Genomic DNA, 20495 nt, shown 5'->3' on the forward strand with positions numbered 1-20495 from the left:
AAGCTGCTGTAGATCAGATATCCTGGTAAACAGACACTCTTCTGCCTTCAATAAAGCCAAACAGAAATTGAGGGATTTTTTTATATCACAAGAAATCACTAGCTCTAGGGCTTATCAACAGAAATGATATGAAGACAGTCATCAGATCGGGAGGTATTTTGCTTGGTCAGTCCAGAAAAAACAAAAGTCCATGCATGTGATGAAATTGAAGAACCCGGCTTTGGGTGATTTGGCTACAGATAAGGACCAAGTATCTTACATTTTCCTTGAGCACTATAAGTCGGTATAGGAAACCAGCTATCCCCCTTCTCCGATCAGCATAGCCCAATATTTTCAGTCTATAAAAATACTGTCCCTTGAGGTCACCCAGGCTGATCAATGAATGTCAATTATTTCAGCTGGTGAATTAAAAGATGTTTTAGCTTCATTGCCTTCTGGTAAGGCTGCAAGCAATGATGACTTTCCAGCCAAATGTTATAAAAACCTTTGCAGGTGAATTACTCCCTTTCTTGACTGATTTATTTAACAATATTAAGGATGGAGCAGAGTTATCTTCTTACTTTAGGGACTCTACTATTGTCAGCTTCTTAAAGAAAGGTAAAAACGCTAAGGACGTTAACTCGTATAGGCCCATAAGTCTACTTAATGCTGCTTAACCTGTGGCCCATTCGGACTACTCCATTGGCTCAGGTCGTAATCCACCAAGACCAAACAGGCTTTGTTGCTGAGCGGGTGATGGCTGATAATAAAAGTTTCTCACTTCAGGCGATTGATTATTTTTCAATTAACCAGACAAAGGCTGCGGTCATCATGGTGGATGCGGAGAAGCTTTCAATCTGGGTAGCTGTGAGGTGCTATTCTTTGGCTTGCAGAGGGTTGGGTTCACTTTAGGGTTTTGTCAGTATGCTATCCAAAATCTACCACCGGGTAAAGGTAAAAATCTTTGTCAATTCACATCTAGCCAGCACGTTGCAATCAAGAGGGGGCCCTTCTCGCCTTTATTTAGACTATCCTGCTTTATACAATAACTGATAAAACCCTACCAAACGGGAAGTAGCCCTCACCAATGTAAACATATAAACATTGAAAAAACACCTGCAGAATCACAACTAAAAGCCATTCAAAGAAAGGAAACGGATAGTGAAAGTCATTTTTATTTCTTCCTGAAGGGGCTAATACAATGTAACTTTGTTATACAAAGTAGCAGCAAGAAATGCTGGGCTAGCATTATTCTGTTTAAGTTTTGCTTTTTAGGGAGGTCACATTTGATTTTTTTTGTTTTGTGGTCTTTGGTCTAAAGTTGCAGGGGTTAGAATCATATTTTAGGTCACATTTGATTATTTTATAAACTGTTGAGAATCAGGAAATTTCTTATTTGATATTTTGGACCCATTTGATTCCTTCACTGATAGGTCAAATGGCTGGATTCATAAGAATATTCCCAATATGTACCATCACATTTAGCCACAGACAGAGAATGGAGAATGGGTGAAACTCTTCAATGCATCAGCCCCCTTCAATTCAGTAATGATAGTAGGTGAATTGGCAGACAGCACAGGCTTCAAACATATAATGCAAGCTGAAGTGGCAGGTATATGTGAAAAGAGTGTTGTCACCAAGCATCTAGGATAGTGGTAAAAACATACCACCAGACTTTTGGAAAGCACGGAACACAGTGTCACTTGGACTGCTGCTGCAAATTCATCAAATATTGGAATGATATTATTTGTAGTGATGCAGCTATGTATATGAAAAAAATGTGCGATGACCTGTCAAATCGATACATGAGCTGTAGTACTTCTCTGTAAGAGTTCCTTTTCAATTGCTATATGGGATGCTGATAGCATATTTACAATCTTCAGATTTAATGAAGAATGCTATTGACTTTGTAGTCCATTCTGGTGCCCTGTTTTGTTATGAACAGGAACTAAAACACAAATATGTCTCATTTTGTGCTTTGTGTAGCATCAAAGAAAGATTCATTCCAACTGTATCATTTAGCCAGGGGTTCTTAGTCCTAGAGGCTGTGAATGCTATTTTATCCATGTGGCAACCGTTTACAGAAGTTTTGCTTGGTGATGATGCAAAAGGCAAGAAATGGGAGGATCTTCGTCGCATATTGATAGTGATGTGAAAAAAGTACACTCTACTCCATTCTTAAATTTTTACAGGAAAACATGACTGCTGTAGTGGATATGATAAAAAATATAGTCTGAAAACACCCTTGCCTGTCAAGTGTTCCGCGTAATTGGTAAATGTGACACATCTCCTCGAGTCGAGAGTAGGCTGCGCAACACTTTTAGTGACTTTGCACTGCAACATGTTCCACGTTAGAGTGCTTGCCACATGATAAGCAAAGAAATGTTGTAGAGTAATTCAGGACATTTTATTTTACAATGAATTAGAAATGGCTTGCAATGATGCATAGAAATGTGTCCTCACCAACCATGGCATTTGAAGTCAATGAAGCCTCACTGTGGAACTCTGCACAAGTTCTACATCTCTTCCATGTAGGGAAATGTTTTCCGGACTTTGAAAAGTAATTCTTCATTTTCAACCTCTTCAATCACTCTGAGGGCATATGCACCCAGTTCAATGCATATGTTGCAGATTCTGTCTCAGAGAATTACAATCTTCAGGTGTACCAGTATTGGCGTGGAAAGCAATCAGAAAATTGTGTACTGGCTATTTTGGCATTGCCTGTCTCAAGTGCTAATGTTGAGAGGGCCTTTTCACAGATAACATTTTACATGGGAAGGAAAGAGCGATCACGCATGACCAAAGACTCACTGAAGAAGTACTGTATGGTTTAGTACAATAAGTTTAATTTGTAGAAAATGTATTTGGACTTCATATACACTGAATATACACTGTCTATATACCATGCACTATCAGTGCAGAAAGCAAGCTATAATAAAAACGAAACACTCCATAAACAGAGGTAAAACACACTTTCTGTTGTTTTTATTGGTGAGGAAATGTGATATTACTGATAACCACTGTTTTTTTTAAGGTTTTGAAATCAGAGAAACAAACTACCAGAATTCACGAAAAATAAAAACTGAAAACAGGAAAGCAAACCTATATTATTCACTTTGTTTTTTATGAAGCCTATAGCGATTAAGATTAGGAGTTCTCAGACTATAGAGTCACCTCTTTTAGGTATGACTGTTTACACATGATATCATCTTATACTTGAAGCCAGAAAGGGAAATGTCCAGCAGGAACTAGATGAATTTGACCAGTTTAAGGATATCGTGGGGTATAAGATCAACTCAACAAAAAAAGAAGTTCTGGTTTTCAATTCTCCTCTTCAGGCCCTCTCAGCACTTCTGTATTCTCAGGCAGGGCATCAAGCACATATTTGTTATTTGGGGGAAAATATCACTCACGATAATTTTAAGCTCTTTCAGCTAAATTACCTTCCAATGTTTTTCAAGGGGCTACTCGGAAAATGGACTCTGCTTCCCTTGACTTTAGTAGGAAGAGTAGCTCTTATTATGATGTGTGTTCTTCCGCTTTTTTTTTTCTTCATTTTTGAATATCCTAATTGAAGTCAAGAATTATTTTTTTTACAGTTCTAGATGTGCTTCTTAGGCATTTTATATCTAATAATAAAACATTTAGGGTAAAATATCCCTCCCTGCAGCTAGACATCCTGCATGGTGGGCTGGCTTCTCCCCATTTCCAGATCATTATCAAGCTGCACTCTTCGATATGTGTGCAAGAGTTTTGGACTGTAGTGGAGTAATGGACTCCTTCTTCTTAGATAGAATAATTCACGATGCTGGCATCGATTTACCAGCTTTCATTAAGGTTCCATAGTAATACCGTTTCTTCAGACTGGGTGTTCCTCACGCGTTGGGAGTTACAGTATCTTGGCTTGACAATTCCATTGGCCACTCTTACTCTTTGGGAGTAAGTAAAAATTTTATTGCACAATTATTTAAAATCATTGCAATATACACATACAAAAATGACCGTTTAAGTAAAAAGGATGTATTCAAGTCTGTTAAAAGAAAAAAGAAAAAGACAATATAATTGATGGGTAGGGTGAAGGGGAGGGGAAAGCAGAAAAGCCAAGGGAATGTCACTTAGGGGGGTAAAGTTCAAACTTGCTCAGATGGTAGAGTCAAGGAGTTAATTACTCCGATGAATTTTACAAAGGGAGCCGCCAACTGTGGCGAGTCCCCCCTCATACATGCCTCGAGCGCTTCTTGACATGTCCTGATGCCTAGAAGAAGCCAAATTGGTCTCAGCCAGAATATTCTTTGCGCCCGAAGGTGATGGCAGATGCATAGAGTGTGGATTAGGCTTTCATCTCCCTGGTTGCAGAAACGGCACTGAGAGGAGGCTTATTTCTTATATCCTTGGCCAAATTTGTATGCCTTCAACGGAATTAAGCCAAAACAAAATCTCATTAATTGATGTTTGATATGCGGCTTCATTGCTGATGCGAGATAAGATGGTAGTGTTTTCGGGGCATGTAGTTTGGCAGCCCAAGTGCCATGAAAAAGCTGGAGAACCTGTTGCATGTCTGATTGATTTGATAAGATTTTAGCTTACTTGGTTAAAAGCTTCGATTTCGTTTCATTAGACAAGGAAGAGGACCATATGTCCCCCGCTTCGAGGGATTTGAGGCAGAATGTCAAATATGTATTCCATGTTGTAGTTGGGTTGCTAAGCAGGAGCCATATGCAGCTCTTCAGCGAATGGGGGTTAGCATATTTCGCTTTCAGACAGTACGAGACGTATGTTGCGCCCATAATCCAGCGCATAGAGGATAAGGAAAATTCTTTCCGGATTTGGGCATGGGAAGTCGAGTTTGGCAATCGAAAGACCCGGCGATAGCATGATGTTTGTGCTCTATCTAGCCGGTTGTTCATTTTATCTTTGAAAATGATTGCTCCAAAGGAGATTGTAGGAAGGAATTTTGCGTTGATCAGTTTTATCAGAGGGACAAAGTCCTGGGAATGCAGAGCGCTCTTTGTTCTCATGAAGGCCCCCTCTAGACTACGAGCCACTGCCTGCATCTCGGTTGTATGCACCGAGCATCTCCCTTTATGATCAATCCAGACGCCCAGATATTTATTTGCAGTGACAGTCTCCAGTGGTTTCCCTTCTATAAACCATATGATCTTTTTTCCATTCGCAGGTGGAATTGCCATTGTTTTGGTTTTACTAACATTTATCTCTAGCATATTGTTGTTACAATACTGGGTGAGGGAATTGAACAATCTTTGGAGGCCCACCTGGGTTTGATCCAGCAGAATGGTATCGTCTGCATATTGCAGAATTTGGATATTACCTTGACCGATTCCTGGGGGGAAGGCTCTTGATCGGGATAACCATTCAGGTAGGTCGGCGAGGTACAGATTGAAAAGTAATGGTGCAAGAGTGCACCCTTGTTTTAGGCCTCTATTTGTGTAAATTTTATTGGAGGTGGACCATTTCGATGTTACTCTGACTTTAACCCAGGTGTCCGTGTGTAGGGCTATTAGTGCGTTTAGTAGCGGCCGTGGGATGCCCCATCTTGCCAGTTTTTCCCACAATTTGGGACGACTAACGCTGTCAAAGGCTTTACGGAAACCGATGAATCCCATGTACATTGATTTGCCTTTTGCAGCTAGGGTTGTTTCCATCATGTGGACTATGGAAATCAAGTTGTCCTCGATGTGGCACCCTTTTCGGAAGCCAGTTTGGCTAAAAGGGATTACATTTTTCGTTTCCGCCCATTTTGTAAGTTCTTTTAAAAGTACACTTGCATAGGCTTTCCCATCCACATCAAGTAGGGCTATCATCCGATAATTATCGGGGTTGCAGCGCGAGCCTTTTTTATGGAAGGGTACGAGGAATGATCCTTGCCAGGAGGGCGGGATGGTAAGTCCCAGTATTGGGTCCTTGAAGAGAGGGGTTAGTATCGCGGCCCATTTTTGTGCGGAGGCTTTGAATACTTGCGTGGGGATCCCGTTGGGTCTGGGGGCACCACTGGAGCGCATTTTCTTTATGACTCCTACTATTTCTTTTGTTGTTATCTTGATGGTGGAGGTTGCGCCATCCTCGGTGATGAGCTGATCAAGCGTAAGTTGGGTACTGCTGCTGCTATTTGATGTGTGCGGTGCTGTGTACAATATTTTACCGTAGTTCTCCCAATCAACGGGGGAGATGTTAGCTGCAGTGGGTGGTTTAGTGGCTTTGGTTGCCTCATTTACCCAATTCCAAAATTTCCTTTGGTCCTTGGTTTTGATTATCTCAAAGACTGTCGCCCAACGGAGCTCTTCTTCCTGTCTTTTTAGGGCGAATCTGGCCTTCCTGTAATCTATTCTGGCAGCTGATATGTCACTTTTCAGGGATTTACATTCACTTTCGTTGTTTGCATGGGCTTGTTGCAACTTATTTAATTTACTCTTTGTGGAAATTATAAGTTGTTTTTGCTCTAACAAAGTAGTTGGGACTGAAAGGTCCTTCGAAGAGCTATTTGTTAGTTTTAATGATAATTGGTCTCTGAAATCGCTCAGGCTTGTCTCCCAGGAGAATCCTGTCAGGTAATCAGTGCCATCCAGACGCTGTCCGGAGAGAAGATTATCAACTTCCGCTTCTATTGCTGCAGATTCCGTTCAGACCTTCTTAATTTTCTTACATTCTGAAGGTTTGATAACCTTCCAATCAGGGGAGTTATCGGGCGGTGTTGCTGCCTAAGGGCAATCTTGCATACTAGAATGGCATGATCGCTGTCTAAGGATGGTATTATCGAGAGCTGACGCGCCAGGTGGAAGGCAGTAAGAGATATCCATATGTAATCTAAAGTAGCCATACGGGTTGAAGATGTATGGGTATATGCAGCTGGATGATCAGAGGCTAACCTTCCATTAAGAGTGCGCAGGCCGGATTGGTTTAATTTTGTTGCCAATTTTATTCCATTGGCTTCCTTCCGTTGGTATTGGGAGTTTATCTCCGGGATTGCCCACTCTTCATTTACTGATGATATTTGAGAGGATTGGGTGGGGTCAATATCCATTAGGTTGGAGTTAAAGTCACCCGTTATCGGCCACAGATCATGTGGGAATAAAGCTTCAAGATTATTTATTATAGGAAGCAAGTTGTTTAAAGTAGTCTCCCGACGATTTTTTACGGGATGTAGGTAGACACAGCTGAGGATGATTTTTTGCTTTATTTTTCCCTTGACATGGCTCTTAATCTCAATGCTGAGGAAGATGTAGTCACCTTCGCCGAAGTAAAGTGTCTCTAATTTTGCAACCAATGTGTTCTTTACGGCAATCAGCATGCCCCCAGATGCATGGCCACCTACTGTGGATGGGATAGCAAAGGATTCGGCTACTGTGAAAAATTCAAAGATGGTATTCTCCAGGGCCCAGGTCTCTTGAATGGTGAATATATCGGTCGACTTCCGGAGGTCCGTAGTTAATCGGCCTATTTTCTCTTTTGTTAGCCCCCGGATATTCCAGGAACAAATATTTAAGCAACAGGCTGTGTCATACTCTGATACGTTTTCATGCCGAATTGTCTGTGCACTACCCTAAGGCCTTAGAAAGCCAGGACCAGTCTTGGGATTTGTTTGATTTAAATACACAATTACGTGGGCCACCTACTGTTGTGGCTATTACTTGAAGTGGAGTATCAATCCAAGGTGCTGCTTTTGATTCCTGTCTGTGGCCGCGTAACATCGGGGGTAGCTGTTGTTTGCTCCCATCCAAATTTAAGTCGGAGCTAATGTTGTTGGTCAATGGGGGTTCAGGGGTATTTTTTAAAAAGGACGGATAGTTAGTGGTGGTATAAAGGCTAGCTTGGATGCCCCATTCGCTCAGTTGCTTTACATTCTTAGATAGTGTTACAGCCAGTTCTGGGTTGTAAAAAGTTACCAAGATTGACTCATTTTTCTGGCCCATAACAGGGTCTATAAAAGCCACTGTTTCAATGTCCGCTGAGTTGACACTTTTTTAGCCTGGAAGATGGTGGCATAGCTTTAGAAAATTTCCCCTGTTTAGGATACCCCATTGACCCTGGGATTCATATTCCGGGTATAATAGCACTTTTTTGTGCTGTAACTGTGTGGGTCGGGACTCTTGATTATTGGTATTGACTTTGTGCGGTTGTGCCCAGTTGGAGCTACATGATAAACAATCTGTTTGGGGCTTTTCATTGCCTAGGTACACTGGATTTTCTTGAATAGTTGGCTTTAGAGTCATGAAGCAGTTGCTTGTTGGCAAATTGCTCGTAGCTAGTTCTTGGGTGGGGGGGTGTCTCGTTGTCGTGTGCAACATCCTCTAGTTTTCCGTCTATTCTTGGTAATACCATTTCTGTGATAGAAATTCTTTTTATTTGTCCTAGGTCTTCGATAGTAGATGTGCTTTTTCCGTTGGTAAAGGCAGAAGGACTTTTAATAGCGGATTTAATAGACCTATCATTTTGAATGATTACAACATGAATTTTTATTATTACTGCTATTTTTAGATGCTTTATCCTCCTTTGGGTCTAATAATTTCTGCGTGAAATTTAGAGATCATTTCGGATTTTCAGTTATATCTTTTTGCAAGTCAATTGATTTTTCTGGCTCCTCCACCCGATTTGTAGGGAGGTCCCTCATGTTTGTTCCAAGCCATTGCAATAATATGTTGCTCTTTTTTTTGCTTTGTTTAATTTCTTCAGTTTTTTCTTGTTCTTTCTGGACATCGATGTTCCTTCCTTCAGAATTTGTTTGGTCTCGATTAAAGGCATGGAAGAACTTGTTATGGTGGGTGGCTGATCGAGATGAGCATTTATTGTGACATTAAGTCGTTGTTGATCCGGTTTCAGGTTATTATAAGTATCGCTAGGGCTAACTGGGTTGTTGAGATTTAATTTTGGGGTTCGAAAAGTTTCTTGAGTTTGAAGTTGAGTCGGAGAACTTGTTTTCTGCGATGTAGTTTGAGGCTTTATAATTAAGTCTTCTATTAAAGTAGACATTATTTCGGGCAGGGACTCGAGTTTTTTTATTAAAGGCTCACAAGTACAGTTGATCTGAGTGTGATTTGGATACGAGATTATATTTGCAGACAGTTCCTGACTTAAATGTGCTGCGGAGGTGTAATTTTGGCCCGCGTTATTTTGGACTCTTCGTATCAGTGCGTTTAGCTGTTCCAGTTTAGAGTCTATACCCATTATAGAGTCTGCTAATAGTTGAAGAATGGCTATCTGTGTCTCCAGTTTGTCGGCATGCCTATGAGCAGCATTAGCCATGGAGTGCAAGGCTTGGTTGGTGGCTGCAAGAAGCAATTCAACTTTAGGCATTCCTAGACTTGCCTGATAAGATCTTTGTCTAAAACCTGCCGAGTCAGAATTTTTTTCCAGTGGGATGGTTGCAGGCGAAGGGCGAGTTAATAGATAAGTTAGTTTGATCTTTTTGAGGGTTTTTATTAGGGTCATAGTTGGAACAATAGTCTTTAATTCCAGCTTTAACATTGCTAAAATTTGCAGTTGAAACTATGGGTGGGCTTACTTTGGTCAACGCCTCAGGTGAGGCAGTATTGCTGAAAGAAGTAAAATGAGGTACCCCATTAGGAATTGGAGTGGGTGTTTGTGATAAGAAGTCAAGACTGCGTTTTTGAGTGTAGTCATTTGATACGCCCTTTGTCATATTTTCATGCGGTAGTAAACTTTGCTGGGTTGGGAGCTTTGATGATAGAGTCGAGGAATCTGACGATGAGATCCAAATTGTAGAGTCAGCTGATGTGCATGCCATGGTTTTGACATTATCTTTCTCTTTTCCCAGCTGGAAGGATGGGATTTCTTTCTCTTAGTCAGAGACGGTGACGAGGTCATTAACGAGTGATGGAACAGGGAAAGCAGGCATTGATATGGGTGGTGACACATTAGATGATTTTCTCATACTTGAATGCATACGATATTCTTCTGGGGGAAGAGGGGGAAGTGGTAGTGATAAAGAAAGGAGGGATTGACTGCCCGGTATGTTCACTGGTACGGTAACAGAGTCAGAGACTATGGACTTGCGGCAAATAGTTATTTCAGGATAGAGAGACATTAAATTGGGGGGAACTGAGAAGTTTATAGATTGTTGTTGTGTTTTCATATTTTTATTTCATGGAGATTGAGGAGCAGCGTTGTTTGATTGGCCGATCCGGGGAAAGTGATCTCTGATATCAGCAGTTCCACTATTTTTGACTTTCGGCAGGTGCGAAGGACTAGCCATTTGCACCATTTGCACAGAAAGGCTGTTTGGGAGCAAGCCGGGTTTACAGAAGTCAGTCAATTCTTTCTTCAGTGTGGATGGATGACTTGGCTCAAAATCTCTGCTCGGGGTAGTGAACTAGGCTCACAGCTTTTTCTCTCCTATCATCAGATTGTTTCATGTTTTTAAAGATTATAATCTTGATCTTGGTCAGGATAGCCATACTTTATACAAAGCCCAGTTCAGGTGAAAGATGGCCGGAATAGGAAGCTGGTATGAGCTAATACATTACTAAGAGATACATCCAAATGGCAGTAACAACATGTTAGTCAAAATACGGCTCACAATGTATTGTGATTTTTCACTGAGGGATTGGCAGACAATATCGCTTTTAGGCCACAAGTCCCTGAGAGTGGCACATTTTAGAAGGCTGTTTTTTATCTTGTGCTGGATGGCGGCTTACACACCCACGGTAATAAACAAAATGTCTCTGTGTGTCAATAACTGCTGCTTCCATTGTAAGCATCAGGGTGGGGGGAATGGCTCCATATTTTTTACTCTTGTCCTGGATCAAGCACCTTCAGGTTCAAGTTAGAGTCAATTTTAAATACGGCTATTGGCATGTCTATTTATCTAGGTCCAGCTTTAGTACTCCTTGGTACTTTACATAATGGGCAACCCAGGAATGTATCTAAATCAGGTCAGAAATGGTTTGTCAATAGTTTCCACAGTGATTTGCTCCAGGATTCTGCAAATGTGGTGAACCTCTAGGGTTCCGGAGTATCTAGAATGGTTTGGTAAAATGACTAGAATGAAGCAATTTTAGGAAGCCTATGCCAAAAGGGTAGGGGTCTGAAGCGATTTAACCCCTCTTGGCAATACTTGGATTTAATTATTAATCAGGACAGGGAGGTCTTGAATAGTTTAGTTTAATCTTAGATCTTATCAAGCCATAGAGTCCTTGGATTGGGAGGGTGCAGTTGCATTAGGCATCTCAAGGGCATAGTCATAAATATCAGTGCGGGCCCACTGCCCTGAAATACTTTGTTTTAAATGAATTTGTAAGAAGATTATTTGAGACAACAGTATCACACATCAACTGGATCTATCATTCACTTTGATAACTGTAAGGTACTTTATCTAAACTCTAGCACTTTATAATAAGGATTAGTTAGCATGCCAAAATAACCGTATGTTCTATAGCCATACATTTTTAATTTTAAAGAATGCTAGAAATTAATCTTATTACATTCTTCTGCAGTTTATAAGGATGCTGGTCAGGGTAAAGCCATAATTGTATGCTCTACTAGCTATTGCCTTTCCTATGTAAGACATATTAGAAATAAAATGATTCTCGATTGCAAGGTGATGGATCTGCTCAATACATTTTTTTTAAAGAAAATATTTCTGTAGATGCACCTACATCACTCCCAGCTTGCTGACTAAGTTCCATCCCTCAAGGTCCTCAAATTGCCCTAAACGCCATTTGACTTTGCTCAAATGACCTGGACATGTGCCCACGTAGGGGATTTCTGCATTGCTGTGGTCTCCCAGCTCTCCCTAATGATGGGATTCACTATGGCACCCGACCCACTTCTCGTGTTTTTGAGTTACATGCATGATGTTCCAGAGGAGGTTCATAGGTTCACTGCTATGGCTCTACTTGTGGACAAATGTAAGATAGCACTATTGGAGCAGCAACCTTGCTGACTGGTCTATACGCCCTGGCACACCTACATGATTCATTATTGCCCTGTGGATGTTTGTGTGCTTCTGCAATGCTTGTGTGTTTTTTGCTTACTTGTTGTTTCCTTGTAGTATGGAACATTTAGTAATATGCAGTATTTCTTGCAAAGATGATGTTATTATCTGATTGGTCCAGCCACTCGCATGATGGATTGTTATGACTATTGTGTGTCTATTCAAAACTGATAAAAGCAAAACATTTTAAATGGAAGGACTCTCCATATACCCTTGTGGGACTTGACACAATGCCAAAACATGATTGCCGAAAAGCAAAGAGGAACTGACAGTCCTCATGCAAGGGTATGGAGAAGAATTCCTGGCATATATAAAAGAAAACGCTCAGCATCGCATGGAATCTGAAACAGTTTTACAGCATGATTCGGTACCACTGGGCAACAAGGGACCACAATATTATGAATTTTGTGCAGATCCTCCGCTATGCAGTAATTACCAGACGCATAATGGGTGAGTGACATGGACTCCCCATAATCTCCCTCAGTGTACCTTATTAGGTCATTGACTCGATTACTGGAGTTATTCCCACAATCGTTTCAGGGGACAAATTAAACTGCACTGTTCTGGGGTATTCTGCATTGGGCTTTATCTGTATACGGACAGGCTCAACACCTTTAATTAGTCCAATATCCTTTACTGAAAAATCCCACCCCTCAACATTCACTGTATCTCTAAGGTTTAAAGGCAGGTTTTCTTTTGTCATCATAGGGTGCTTTGCAACAATTGGGTTGTGATTAACCATCTTAACGGCAACGTCCTCATTATGAGTCTGAAATTCCACACTTCTCGGTGTACAGTAAATGGTGCAATCGAGCTTGCACAGCAAATCACGCCGTAACAGACTCACAGGACTTGAGTAAAAATGCTATCTTCCTTTTATAAAGTAAAGCAAACTGCAGAACGCTTTACCCTGCCATTGCCATTTACTGTTGATGCCAAAAAGTCTAAAAAAGAAAAGAAATCTCTAGAAATTATGGTTTCTTACACTGCTGTGAACAAATCTTTACAGTACATCAGTTTAAAAAGCAACTTAATGTGCGTCATATTCTGGACATGAATGCCAAGTTAACTGTTCTTCATAAAAAGCAATTACAACTTGAGGACACTTTACGTTTAGTTTTTTTTGCGGACACTATGTCTGCTTCATCAGAGTCCTTTCATTTAATAAGAAACAGAAGTTCTCCACTGCTGTCTGTAGCTACATGCTCTATGGTTCTAGAGCATGAGCAAAAACCCGTGGCTTGTTGATAGTATCTCTTTTGTTTTTTGTTTTGCTATCTTCAGATTCACTGTCCGACAGGGACTTTCTATTAACCATCTCTGGCTTCTATTTGCTGGCTTTTTGCCACTTTCAGGAAATCTTCAATAAATTCTGGGCAATCCAAGTTTTCTTCAGGTTCCCAAGTGTTGTCAGCATCTGTAAACCCTTTCCACTTCAAGTTATATTAATCTTTTCCATTGGCAAGCGCCTATTCAAGTATTTCCCCATAACAAATTCTTCTGCTTCCGCTTCTTCCACCTTTTTTCCTTTGCCATTCTGCTTCTTGACAATTGTTTGCCTGGTGACTGCGTTTCCAAAGGAACCGACAGACTATACTCACTAGTGTGATTAATTTATACTCTATGCAAAGACCGTTATGTACCCCCACCGGCTTCCAACTTATTGTAGTAGTATTTCTGTAGGGACCCACATAAATGATACCCAGGCACTCCCGAGAGGAGTAGGTTTGGAACTCCCATTGTTCGCACAGTAGAACGAGTAGCGCCAGTATCAATCAAAAGTGATACAGTGTGACTATTTACCTCACCATCAACATAAGGGCCACTCTGGTCCACCTCCAGGACTGCACCAAGTATGCAAACCTCCTGCCCCCTCAGGCACAGTCAGCCAGACTGATCGGCACCAAATTGCTCAAATGTCCCAAACATGGGATATTGCTGGCAAGGAATATTACCCTGAAATGTATTCTTTTTTACATTTGGAGCTTGAGTCAAAGCAAATATGGCACTAGCAGCTTGCTGTGGTATCAGGGGTTGTGGGACTTGCATCACTTAAGTTTGGGGTACTTTAAATTTTTTGATTCTTTGCCTAGGTACTTTCTGTGGTTGCACAAGTCTATTATCCTGTTGTGGTACAAACCCTGGATTCTCCCCTTGATTGGCTGTATTAACACAACAGTCCTGCTTCCAATGCCCCAACCAGTTGCAGTAGTGGCATGGTTTAGTCCTTTTTATTGTAGCTAAATCAATTTCAGTACTTGGATTAATAGGAACTCTTCAACCTCGTCCTTGAGACTGAAATCCATCTCCACCTTGTGTAGCAGGAGCCCCGTGCTGATACACTCCCTACATAGGAGGTGAATTTGCTAAAAATAGAGCACCTAGACTTTCCCTCTAAGCAGCTTTCATCTGTGCCACCATAAGCTTTTCCTTCAACTTGTTCTGCCTCATGTCAATCTCATTGTTGCAATACTTTGCGTATAGCAAGATCTCATCAGCCGACCTATTCTGCCAGCAAATCACATGTTGTTGAATCATCATGCTAATCTCAGGTCTCAGTCCTGGTACGTACCTAGACACAAAATGTCCCATATCCTTTGGCTCTAACATTTACATTCTACTATACTGTTTGAACATAGGTAACAATCTCTCATAATGTGCATTTAGTTTCAAAAGTAGTATGATCATTCTCAACTTAATCAACATCTTGAAGTGACACCTTAGACTTTAACCACATTATCTATTGGTTGTACTTTCTCATTACCATGGGTTATGGCCATTAGTCAACGGATCCCTTGGTGGTTCCCTTTCAGGCCACTCTGTAGCTATTTTACACGCTGAACACAAAATGAAACAGAGTATTCAAATCAGTTCCCAACACCTTTGCAATTTTTCAAACCTCTCAACTTGTTTGTACCATTCTCCAGTTTTCTCTCCCAACCTAGGAAAATCTTTAGTGAATGACGCAAGGTCACTTGGGCTCCATGGTACAGGATGTAACCTCCACTAGGCACTAAATCTGAATGCTTTGAATTAGTTCCCGAATATGCATTTTCAACTCTGGTAGTCTCATGTTGTCCAGATCTTAATCCAAAAAAAGCAGATGACATTTCTGTAAAGCTTTAGTACATTCTAGATCTACCTCAGACCTCTGTGCTAGACTCAAGACTTATACTTATCATTTCATCCAATTTGAATTTTAACTTAACTATGTCTACCAGATTTTCCTTTAACATTGACTGAATCGTACCTTGACTCATTTCTGTATTCTTGGTCTCATTCAAAGAGTCACAGGGAAATTTTAATCATTCATCTAAATTCTGATCGGTCAATATGTGTGTCAATTCAGGGGCCTTAGGTATCACAGTAGCCTTAGGTTTGCTACTATGCACATTCAAAGAGTGGTTCCCAGAAAAGGGAATCTAATTGTGGAATTCCCACAATGATCATAAAGGTCCAAATCGTCCCTGACTCGTTGATGTAGTTGCACTTGCACCACAAGGAGAACTCACATTCATGGGGACCAAGAGAACAAACTTCGCATTGGATTTGGTTGGAGCTTTCTCTGGAGCTCTTGTCTCTTTTGGTAAGGTGAAATCTCATGTAACACTTCCATTGGGGCTGGAATTATATATCAGTACTACAGGGCCAATTGTAACTGGGACTGAAATGCTCTAGGATGGAGAAACATTCAGAGCTATAAGGTGACTAGTGCCACAGGTCCCCAAACTTCCGTGTGTCATATTTTGATTAATGTTTACAAAAATACTTCCCACTGCATTGGAACTTGTACTCATGTGTTCAGTAGCAATCTCTGAACTTTCATCAATCATTCAACTTGCACCAGCTCTTGCCTGGGTTTTATTATACTGAGGCAGAGGCTCCAACAACAATACATCTAAAATGCTGTTGCTAGTGTCACGTTTAACAGTTTCACCTCCCTCACCTAATTCCTTTGGCCCATTTCCTCTCACTTTCTTTTTTCTTCTCTTGTCCTTCTTTCCCAAACTCCTCACCTGTCAATGCTGTATGTACTTTAGCTCCCTCTATCATATTTAACTCCACCTCTTCTGTTCTGCATCCCATCTCGCATCTGCATACATGCGTATTGTCCTTCTAGCTGTTCCCTGATACCTCTCTTTCTCTGTAGTGTGAGCAGCGTGCTCCCAAGCATTGAGCCTTTCAAACTGTGTAGGTCTAAGTTGCAGTATCATTTCATATAGAATCCTTCTAAAATTTTCAATAATTCATATGTTAAATGTACCATAGCGGGGAAATGCCAGTGAACCTTCCTTTCAGTGAGCTAGTGCCATTGTTAGAGCCAAACAAAAGCATGAAGCGCTATCTTTTTTGCCATATATAGAGACCTGCAGTAGCTTCAGGAGGTGCCTCTTCTCTCTCTAGAACAGGTATAGACACATCTAACCAAACCAAATGCCACATTACTTTAAAACACTTAATTTTTGGTTCAAAATGTCAACAATCATGATCAAATCATCCACGTCAAAGAAGGAAACACCAATTTTCACACAGGTTGTTTTCAGAAACAAAAGCCAATACTAGCAGCAGCTCCCTATGACATGGCCAACCAATAACAGTGTGGCTTTGCATCAACCCATTAATGCTAGTGCGACACACTGTGACTTTGACATCACTCCTTGCAGTGGTTTGCCCTCCTTTACAATTTTCACGAACACACTCTTCAACTTCACACATACAACCAAATGCAGTACAATAGTAACAAATAATAATTGTTTGCTTTACTAAAGAAATCGACAGAATACAATCACTCAAGGATCACTATTTAAATATGCATTCAAGCGAATCCTCAACCTGTGGGGATTAACCCTACAGTATTCCTCTCTGCAAACGGTCAACGGCAGCTATCATGCTTCTCAATCAGACGTAAAGATAAAGTACCTACCTCAATTGGGCTGCAGATGACCTCTCACAACAAGCCCCACAAAACTCTAGCAGACAATTACAACACAGGGGCATATGTACAAGCCCCTATAGCCACCGCAATGTCACTTTTATGGACGTTGTGGGGCGATAGGGGCTGTGCCTTATGTACAAGGCAGCGTTTAGCCACTTAACATGGCTTAACTCTGCTTTGTGTCTAAGGCACCCTTTCACGCTATGGTTAGCGTGAAAGGGGTGTGCAGTGGGTGTTGTGGTGGGCGATCCACCGCAACACCCATTGTATTTGGCGTTGCCCCCTATGTACAATAGTGGCATACATAGGAGGCAGTGCCAAAATTAAGACCAGGAAATCCCTGGTCTTAAGTTGGCGAAACAAGGAGAAATGCAATATTTCTCCTCGTTTTTGCTTTTTCCATGTGCGCTGCCTTGTGCATCACACATGGAAAAAGCAAAATGTCATGGTTTATTTATGTACAGGAAGGTGACCCTTTAAAAAAATGCAATTGTGTCATTTTCATGTGTGCTGCATAAAGCAGCACACATGAAAGTGACGGAATTGCATTTTAGGATTGTTTATGTGCAAGAAGGGATGCCTTCCTACACATAAACAATCCTCCCCTGCACACAGCACCTTCGCACAGGGTATCGCAAGGCTGCACCACATTCTTGTAAATATGGTGCAGCCTTGTGTTTCAGAAGTGGCGGAGCATGTTGTTAAGCCAAGGAGGCTAACGACACACTCCACCACTTCCTTGTACATATGGCCCACAGTGTCTTCTACATCTTAATATCATCGCAGCATCTTTGGCCACGTTAGTCCTGTTAACAAATTCTCCACAATAAACTTCACAGTCACAGAACATTTGCAACTCCTTGGCTAGACATCACACAATTATTTCAACAACGCAAGCTAAGCATACGCCATAAGCACAGCACTATTGATACTCACTCCTTCGCCACTATTACTCAACAAACGGACACTGGAACTCCACCAATCCTGCAAATGGAACCTTAGAATTCAAAATTAGGGCCAAATAAAACAGGGACATAAACTATTTTCTCAAAATGACCGCTAACGCCCTATCTCAAGACCCAAACCATCCTCTGCTACCATTGCTAACGCAAAGGATTCGGGCCACTTTTCTTAACCCCTACGATTGACCTTTATTGGGTGTTTGAGGAATAAAAGATTGAGGTTCAGTTTGAATTAACTATTACAGTGCAACTCATTTGATCGCACAGTTGGGAAGTAAGGTTAATTATGGATCTATTACAATTCAAAGCAAGAGTAATATATATCAATCTCAAAAACATTGTGTAACAGTACAAAATTATCAAAGGAAAGGCAAAATGGCGCATACAATGTATACTCAATAGTAAATAACAGATGAGGACTTCAGTAGCAATTGTGCAAAGTATGAGAAAGAGAGTGTGGTTATGAGATTGGAAGTTGCGGTCCTCCTCCCTATAAAGCATGAGGAATTCTATTTTCACTGAACTGACCTACACTAAAGAATGCTATAAGAAACCCCAACTAGATCCATTAAAATATAATGGTGTAAGCGATGAAGCCGGAGTACACAATAATTAAAAAATTTCTAATGGGAGAAAATCAGGAGAAAAGCAAAACACATGATTGAAGTGCAGAGTTTGTATTGAAAAAATGAGTTACTGTGGTACTGCACCAACGCAAGTCCTATCCTCACTGCTGCCAACCAATGTTAGAAATGGGATTCCTGGTTGGCTAGGGTGTGCACCTAAGACAGACAGAACCTACCACAATAGTCAGGTATCGGAGTTACACACACAACCCCTGCTCAAACCCCTTGGCGGCTTGTCAGAGCAGGCAGGCTTATCTCAGAGGCAATGGGCAAAGCGTTTGCGCAACACACACACACAAGTGACACACTTGGCACACCAACCACAAAAAAGAGACTCAACACAAGGTTATATACAAATATCCTTTGTATTGTGCATAAACCCATTAGACCATAATCACAGAAATCACTGGGCCACTAGGCACTTGTCATGATGTCACATGGATCATAAAATCAACAGGGCAATTGTCATAACTCTACAAGGTAGTGCAATAACAAAAACAGTAGGCATGACATCATCTCACACCATCCCTAAACATATAATGTGCACTCTGAAATAATATTTGTTATCCTGTCCCTGTAATGCAAAAACGACAGACCATAACCTTTCAGACATGAATACGAAGCACTTTGGTTATCCCAAGAAAAAGAGATGAATTACCATATTCACATTAGCACAGACAATCTCATCCTCGGGCTGTAGGATACAGTGCTCCTGGGCCTCTATTAGGTATTATGCGGTAACTTGGGTTCCCAACACAGGTACAGGCACTCCTGCAATCCTACTATACTATATGGTAGCGTATAAACCCAACAGGGTCTGGTCCTTCCTCAAGCGTTTTTGATCCCGCCCGCTACCACCATGGCAGCCATGCACCCCCACCAGGGACCCATAGTTCTTCTTCGATTGGGCCGGCTCCGCCCACTCCATGTCATCAGAAGAGTTCCCGACCCTGCTTTCGGTTTGTGCCCGAGGCATGCGGCAGGGTGTCTGGGCTGCAGTTCCAAGCGGGGAGACCTTGCTGGACCTCCACTGTGTGCCAGAGTATGAGGGCAGCTTCAAGAGGCCTATGGTGAAAAGCGCTGGGAGACAGAGCTGCGAGAGGCGCAGTGCCGCAACTCGGGCCAGGACCTCAGCCACCCACAGGAAGTAAGCAATTGACTGAAAGGAGCACTGCGTTCTCTCTCAGATCACCGATCGGGGGTTCCATTTCTTCAGTTAGGGCACAGTGCTCCCCAGGCATTGACTGGCAGACACGGAAAACGCATCATCCACCCTCCAGATACAGGCAGTATGAACTGCTTCACATGCCCTTCTGGAGTTTCGGGTTTCAGCAGCCCAAAGCGCAAAACAAGCGCTAGAAAGAAACAAAAGGCTCACCGTGCTCTCTTCCTAGGCAATGGAGGGAGGCACAAGAATTAGGGAATGAACAGGAGCAGTCCACAGCTCTCACCTCGCGCTGAGCTACTGTGAGAGCACTCGGGCAAGTAAAGCAGGAGGGCAGGCAGTAGTCCTGCACAAAGGGACCTATTGGGCAGGTTAGCACAATAAGCCAAGTCCCATGGCAGTTCCTCCTGGCAGCATAACAGCTTCTCCTGGCAAGGTGCAGTTTGTTGAGCCAGTAGCATCTGGTTACAAGTCATTGCAGTGTCTAAACATATGGGCTTATAGCCCTGTACTTATACTCCATAAGTCTTTTTTCTGGGGGCACTTCAAACACCTTTTAGAAGTGCACAACACCACTATTCACATCCCAAGCCCTGGCCCCAGACACACTACAGGAGGGCAGAGACAGCATTGTGAAAGTTAGGCACAGCCCTATTCAGGTGCAGGTGCAGCCAAGATCTATTCAGCCCACTGCTGAGTCACCCAGAGAAGGGCATAACTCATCCCCCTTGTTACCGTCTAGAGTGAATGCACCTCCCCTTCTCCTGTCAGTCTAAACCAGACAGTAAACACACAAGAGGTGAATACACAGAGCACAAAGAGTCATATGCACACAACAATGCCCACTTCTAAAAGTGCC

General features: G+C 41.8%; 1 pseudogene; it reads right to left on the bottom strand.

Moving 5' to 3' along the window:
- Positions 1-12977: 12977 nt before the first annotated feature.
- On the bottom strand, positions 12978-16033 carry LOC144783180 (chromobox protein homolog 3-like; annotated as a pseudogene).
- Between the last annotated feature and the right edge of the window lie 4462 nt (positions 16034-20495).

Source organism: Lissotriton helveticus, chromosome 9 (genome assembly GCF_964261635.1).
Source record: "Lissotriton helveticus chromosome 9, aLisHel1.1, whole genome shotgun sequence".
NCBI classification, from domain to species: domain Eukaryota; kingdom Metazoa; phylum Chordata; class Amphibia; order Caudata; family Salamandridae; genus Lissotriton; species Lissotriton helveticus.